Genomic DNA, 7,362 nt, shown 5'->3' on the forward strand with positions numbered 1-7,362 from the left:
GCTGGCCAAACCAGGCTGAGAGTAGCCATTGGGTCATTGACCTTCGATGAGATAGGAACTTGTCTATCCGGAGCATGTGAAGGCAGATTCTGCTGGATTGAGAGGATGGAATCTACAATTATAGGACATCGGTCATGAAGGCAGTTTGTGCAAGAGATGAACATGGCAAGACACAAAAGACACCCTGGTCAACCCCTGCGCCCAGACCATTTCCAACTGTCCCGACTATTGTCCTGCTAGTTGGAGCAAGATGGAATCTGGGAAGAGAGAGTGAGGCTGTCTGTGCACACCTCTCTCTCACTTTAATTCAATTCACACGGAAGTCTTGACATGACCCCAACTCCTGTGAAAAGTCCTGTGGTGATGGGTGAGTGACGAAGTAGCAGGTGTGGATACACTAGGAGCTGCAGATCTAAACAAAGGCAACTCAGGTCTAATGGTGGTCTTCTTGCTGATCAAAGCAACAGCTGAATTCAGCATCTACCTAAGAATAGAATAGAATTTTTATTGGCCAAGTGTGATTGGACACACAAGGAATTTGTCTTGGTGCATATGCTCTCAGCGTACATAAAATAAAATATACATTTGTCAAGAATCATGTGGTACGACACTTAATGATTGTCATAGGGGTCAAATAAGCAATGAAGAAGCAATATTAATAAAAATCTTAGGATATAATAGAATAGAATAGAATTTTATTGGCCAAGTGTGATTGGACACACAAGGAATTTGTCTTGGTGCATATGCTCTCAGCGTACATAAAATAAAATATACATTTGTCAAGAATCATGTGGTACAACACTTAATGATTGTCATAGGGGTCAAATAAGCAATGAAGAAGCAATATTAATAAAAATCTTAGGATATAAGCAACAAGTTACAGTCATACAGTCAACATGGGAGGAAATGGGTGAAAGGAATGATGAGAAAAACTAGTAGAATAGAAGTGCAGATTTAGTAGAAAGTCTGACAGTGTTGAGGGAATTATTTGTTCAGTAGAGTGATGGCGTTCGGAAAAAATCTGTTCTTGTGTCTAGTTGTCTTGATGTGCAGCGCTCTGTAGCGACGTTTTGAGGGTAGGAGTTGAAACAATTTGTGTCCAGGATGTGAGGGGTCAGTAAATATTTTCCCCGCCCTCTTTTTGACTTGTGCAGTATACAGGTCCTCAATGGAAGGCAGGTTGGCAGCCATTGTTTTTTCTGCAGTTCTGATTCTCCTCTGAAGTCTGTGTCGGTCCTGTTGGGTTGCAGCACCAAACCAGACAGTTATAGAGGTGCAGATGACAGACTCAATGATTCCTCTGTAGAACTGGATCAGCAGCTCTATTTAGGACCACACTGTTCACCTCCATATTAGATGTCAAGATCCTCTTTGAATTCAATGGATGGACATCACTAGGGTTCCTTAACCTTGCGGACTTCAACTCCCAGAATTCCCCTGGCTTAAGATATGAACTCGGCCTATCTTGAAATCACCAAGGTTGAGAAACACTGCCCCCCAGTGGCAACAAGTCACAAGTTGCCAAGGAAGCAAAACTGCAATCTTACATCAGTCCTGCAGATGTCACTGTTTGCTCATTTTACTTGCTCTGGCCAGACACGGAGCTGCAAACAATGCGATAAGAGGATGTCAAACTGATCTGAAAGCAACTGGAGGATTCTGGGAGGTGTAGTTTTCCTCTTTCCTGTAAGTCCCTGGATAAGGAAGGCGGGTTCAGAAAACATGCAGCCTTTGCTGCAGACATCAAGCCTCCTGTGCTTGAAATCGGACATTGAAAAATACAAGCAGGAGGGCAGAATCTTAAAAATGATTGGGACAATTGCTCAGAGCAGGAATTCAAATTTATGCACCCCGAGATGCAGAATTTGCAGACTTTGGAAAATATCTGAAAAATAACTCACAATTCCAGAGGGGGGCATCATTCAAGGCATTTAGGCTTTGCAAAGTTAACTGAGTTTTATATACAGTATTTGTGCAGCTAGGTACAGAATGAAATCTCACTAGAATGTGAAAGTTAGTGTCTCAAAGGTATTTTTTTTATTCAAAAGGCATTGGAGGGGGGGTTTTTTTCCCTTGAGGAAGAAGAAGATGTTTCGCTTCTCATCCCAGAAGCTTCATTTATTATTTATTTATTAATCAAATTTGTATGCCACCCCTCTCTGCAGACTCAGGCGGCTAACAACTGTAATGAAACCCCAATTTAAGAGACCAATCATACATACAGACATACCATGCATACATTTTTTATAAGCCATGGGGAAGGGAATATCTCAATTCCCCCATGCCTGACGACAAGAGGTGGGTTTTAAGGAGCTTAAAAAAGGCAAGGAGGGTGGGGGCAACTCTGATACTGTATCTGGGGGGAGTTGGTTCCAGAGGGCCGGGGCCGCCATAGAGAAGGCTCTTCCCCTGGGTCCCGCCAAATGGCATTGTTTAGTCGACGGGACCCAGAGAAGGCCAGCTCTGTGGGACCTAACCGGTCGCTGGGATTCGTGCGACAGAAGACGGTCCCGGAGATATTCTGGTCCGATGCCATGAAGGGCTTTATAGGTCATAACCAACACATTGAATTGTGACCGGAAACCGATCAGCAACCAATGCAGACTGCGGAGTGTTGGTGTGACATGGGCATATTTAGGAAGGCCCATAATTGCTCTCGCAGCTGCATTCTGCACGATCTGGAGTTTCCAAACACTTTTCAAAGGTAGCCCCATGTAGAGAGCGTTACAGTAGTCGAGCCTTGAGGTGATGAGGGCATGAGTGACTGTGAGCAGTGAGTCCTGGTCCAAATAGGGCCGCAACTGGTGCACCAGGTTCACCTGGGCAAATGCCCCCCTCGCCACAGCTGAAAGATGGTTCTCTAATGTGAGCTGTGGGTCGAGGAGGACGCCCAAGTTGCGGACCCTCTCCGAGGGGGTCAGTGACTCCTCCCCAGGGTAATGGACGGACAGATGGAATTGTCCTTGGGAGGCAAAACCCAAAGCCTCTCCATCTTATCAGGGTTGAGTTTGAGTCTGTTGACACCCATCCAGACCCCAACACTTCCACTGCTTCACTGACTGGACATTCATTACTTCTGATGGATAGCCTTCCAATCCCCTCACTAGCAGAACGGATGAATCTTCTAGGATGAGAAGTGAAACATCTTCTTCCTCAAAGAAAAAGAGTCAAGTTGGCTTTTTTTAGGGGGGGGGAGTAGGGAAACACCCTTATGACAACTATGACCTGGGATGCCTGGGAATCTTCACAGGTGTCAAAGTGGGTGATTTTTGTTTCACAATTCTGGATGTTTAATTGCACTTGTAGCTTTTGCTCTTATTAATTTCTGTACGCAATCTGAAATTTAAGGACTTACCTACTGCAACAATCCAGAAGATCTGAAATTGCTAAAGAAAGGAGCCACGTAAGTTAAAAAGATGTCTGTCCCATTGCCAAATTCTGGGCCGGAGCATTATTACCATTAATTATTCTTTCAAAGTTGTGGTTGATTCTGGCTCCAGCCATAGGCTCATTGTAGCCAAACAGCTTAGTCATTGCCTGGAATGAGTTGGTTTTCCTCTCCTCTGGAAACACTTCTTTGAGGCATGAAATTGGACAATGAGAAGCCTTTAGGACAATTCCGGGAAACGATGCCCCATTTTATTGGACTTCTTGGAGGAGGGTAGAAAAGTTGATTGTCGGGTTCTTCATCCTGTTCGCCCAGCTTTCTCCTGGCTGGCATGAGTAAAAGGTCAGGGAACATGTCGGGAAAGAATTGGGAATTCGTGGAGAAGAATTTTGCCTTGATGACTGGAAACTTATGTTCAATTAGATCCTGGGGTCTCCAAACTTGTTATCTTTAAGACTTGTGGACTTCAACTCCCAGAATTCCCTGATGTCTGGGGAAGTCTACGGAGAGGGGCGACATACAAATCTAATGAATAAATAAATAAATAAATAATAAATAAATAAATTCTGAGAATTGAAGTCCACAAATCTTAAAGTTGATAAGTTTAGAGATTCCTGACTTAGTTAGATTTCTACTTGGGTGTGCAGTAGGGAAAGCAAGTAGGATGCTTGGCTGCATAGCTAGAGGTATAACAAGCAGGAAGAGGGAGATTCTGATCCCGCTATATAGAGTGCTGGTGAGACCCCATTTGGAATACTGTGTTCAGTTCTGGAGACCTCACCTACAAAAAGATATTGACAAAATTGAACGGGTCCAAAGACGGGCTACAAGAATGGTGGAAGGTCTTAAGCATAAAATGTATCAGGAAAGACTTCATGAACTCAATCTGCATAGTCTGGAGGACAGAAGGAAAAGGGGGGACATGATCGAAACATTTAAATATATTAAAGGGTTAAATAAGGTCCAGGAGGGAAGTGTTTTTAATAGGAAAGTGAACCCAAGAACAAGGGGACACAATCTGAGGTTAGTTGGGGGAAAGATCAAAAGTAACATGACAAAATATTATTTTACTGAAAGAGTAGTAGATCCTTGGAACAAACTTCCAGCCGACTTGGTAGATAAATCCACAGTAACTGAATTTAAACATGCCTGGGATAAACATATATCCATCGTAAGATAAAATACAGAAAATAGTATAAGGGCAGACTAGATGGACCATGAGGTCTTTTTCTGCCGTCAGACTTCTATGTTTCTATGTTTCCTTGACCAAGATTGCCAGGATGCAAAAAGGTTATTGAGACTCTTTTTAAAAAGTGCAGAGAAGAGCAATAAAGATGATTAGGGGACTGGAGGCTAAAACATATGAAGAACAGTTGTAGGATGCTGGGTATGTTCACTTTAATGAAAAGAAGGACCTGGGGAGACATGATAGCAGTCTTCCGATATCTCAGGGGTTTCCACAACGAAGAGGGAGTCAATCTATTCTCCAAAACACCTGAGGGTAGAACAAGAAGCAATGGGTGGAAACTAATCAAAGAGAGAAGCAATTTAGAACTAAGGAGGAATTTCCTGACAGAATCATTGATCAGTGGGACAGCTTGCCTCCACTTGAAGTTGTGAATGCTCCAACACTGGAAGTTTTTAAGAAGATGTTGGATAACCATCTGTCTGAAGTAGTGTAGGGTTTCCAGCCTAAGCAGGGGGTTGGACTAGAAGACCTCCAAGGTCCCTTCCAACTCTGTTATTTTACTCTATTTCCTCTCCTTCTTTCAAAATTAATTAATTGGATTAATTAGATCAATGACTATGTCTTGATTATGGAAAGGATAATCCCCCCCTTTCGATTTATTCCAACATTCACGCTTCTGGCAATAAAATAATAATGCCAACTATAAATAAGATATAATTAAGAGGCCCACAAAAATCAAAGCCAGTGTTAACATCGGTCATTAAGGTAATTAACAATGAAAGGCTTGGCAAAAGAGATGTACTTCGACCAAGTTCATAAATACTGGAAAGCCTTCGGGAGTGATAAAGACCGAGAGCCACACAGGAGAAGGACTGGTTAAACTTCTAGTAATGAGCTGTGAAAAAGTAATCAGGTGAGACTTCTCATCTCCTTACACACTTAGAGCAGTGCATAAAAGATGACGCAGCGACAGGAACAACACTCTTCCCTTCTAAATTAAGACATCAAAGAGGAAACAGATTAATTTGTTGCAATTTCAGTATCCCGGTGACCAGAAGTGGGTTCTTACCAGTTTGGACCAGTTCGTCCAAACCTGTAGCAAACCACTGGTAATGTTACAATGACATCACAGACCCGGTTTGGTTGGCGTTGATCCATGGACACCTCCATTTATTTATTTGTTTAAAATTCTTTCTGTTTTTTATTTTTGAATTTTTTCCCAGGGTTTTTCTTCTGTGCCTGTTTCTGGCACTACACATCAGTCACCATTTCGTTTTCAGCTTTTGGGGGATGTTGTGGTTAGCTCTGGCCCAGCTCCTGCCCCAAGGACTGTGGATGTGGGGGAGACATCCACATGCTGCAGGCCTGTTTTGCCCCTGGTGGAATCTGTAGACGAAGGCTCCTCTGACCAAGAAGACATGAGTGACAGGGAGGAGGAGAGTGTGGCAGACAGCTCAGAAGGAGATCAATTATCTAGCTCCTCCTTGGATTCAGAACAAGAGTTCATGATACAGCCACGCATGCGGAGAGCAATGCATAGGCAACAGCAACAACTGAGAAATTATTATCAAAGAAAATGAGGCCACCTGTGGTTGGGTGGGGCTGTGGTGATTAGTGAGTCTGCTATAAAGAGCAGCCTGTGGGTTCGGCCATTGTGGAGGATTATCTGAACATTGTGTTTCGTGACTGCTTTGCTGACTTTGACCTTTTGTGTGCTGATTTTTCCCTGCTTTGAAACTAAACCAGAGCAAAGTGTGTTTCACTTTGTGAAAGAAGAAGGACTGTGAATTGCCTCACAGCTGCAAACTAAGTATCACAGAACTGATAAGGGACTTGTACAAATCACCAGTTTGGTTGGAGACGAGTGCTCTTTGCTATACCAAAAGAGGGCTTGGTTTAAGTGAATTTTCATTATAAAGAACATTGTTTTGAATTTTCAAACGTGTGTGTGTCTGAAATTTGTACCTGTGAATTTTTGGGAGGAGTCTACCAGAGAGCCCGACAGAACAGGGGAGGGAGGATTTTTGGGGATTTCTTTCCAAGGCGCAGGAAGAAGGAGAAGTACAGTGGTACCTCTACCTAAGAATACCTTTACTTAAGAACTTTTCTACTTAAGAACCTGAGCCTGGAAAAATTTCCCAGGAAATATCAGAGCGGTACGAAGGCCCGGCCAGTTTCCTGCCATTCCCCCTGGGTTTCGCTCTCTGGCTCAGTGTATGGGAGGCAGCCTCGTGCCGGGTGTATGGGAGGCACATGCTCCTCCTCGCCACCTTAGAGTCCCTCTCTTTTTTTTTAAGCCTTAAAGTTTTGGATTTTTTTTATTCCCCTCACCTCACCTTTTTCCTTCGGCAGCGACTGTCCTCCTCCTCTTCCTCCTCCTCCTCCTCCTCCCACCCAAATTCCGAGCTTTTATTTATTTCCTAATGGGTTTGCACGCATTATTTGTTTTTACATTGATTCCTATGGGAAAAATTGCTTCTACTTACAAACTTGGCCTGTATGCACCTTTTCAGGAAGCGGTAAATAAATAAACAGGTGGAACCACTGTCCATCTACCCCATGCCATTATTGCACTTCTCAATTTTTGGAATGATTCATAGGAATAACAGTGTGGAACATTTGCAAGGCTACACCCAGCCCGCACATGGACAAACTCACTTATTTATTCTATCTGCAATCTCAAATGTGTGCCCTTCACACATAATTCTAGTGCTCGGATGACCATTGGCTACCCTTTGCAAGCTCCTCCCAACTCACTCAAGAAACTGGACACACACAAATAAGA

This window comes from Erythrolamprus reginae, chromosome 9, assembly GCF_031021105.1.
Source record: "Erythrolamprus reginae isolate rEryReg1 chromosome 9, rEryReg1.hap1, whole genome shotgun sequence".
Classification (NCBI taxonomy): domain Eukaryota; kingdom Metazoa; phylum Chordata; class Lepidosauria; order Squamata; family Dipsadidae; genus Erythrolamprus; species Erythrolamprus reginae.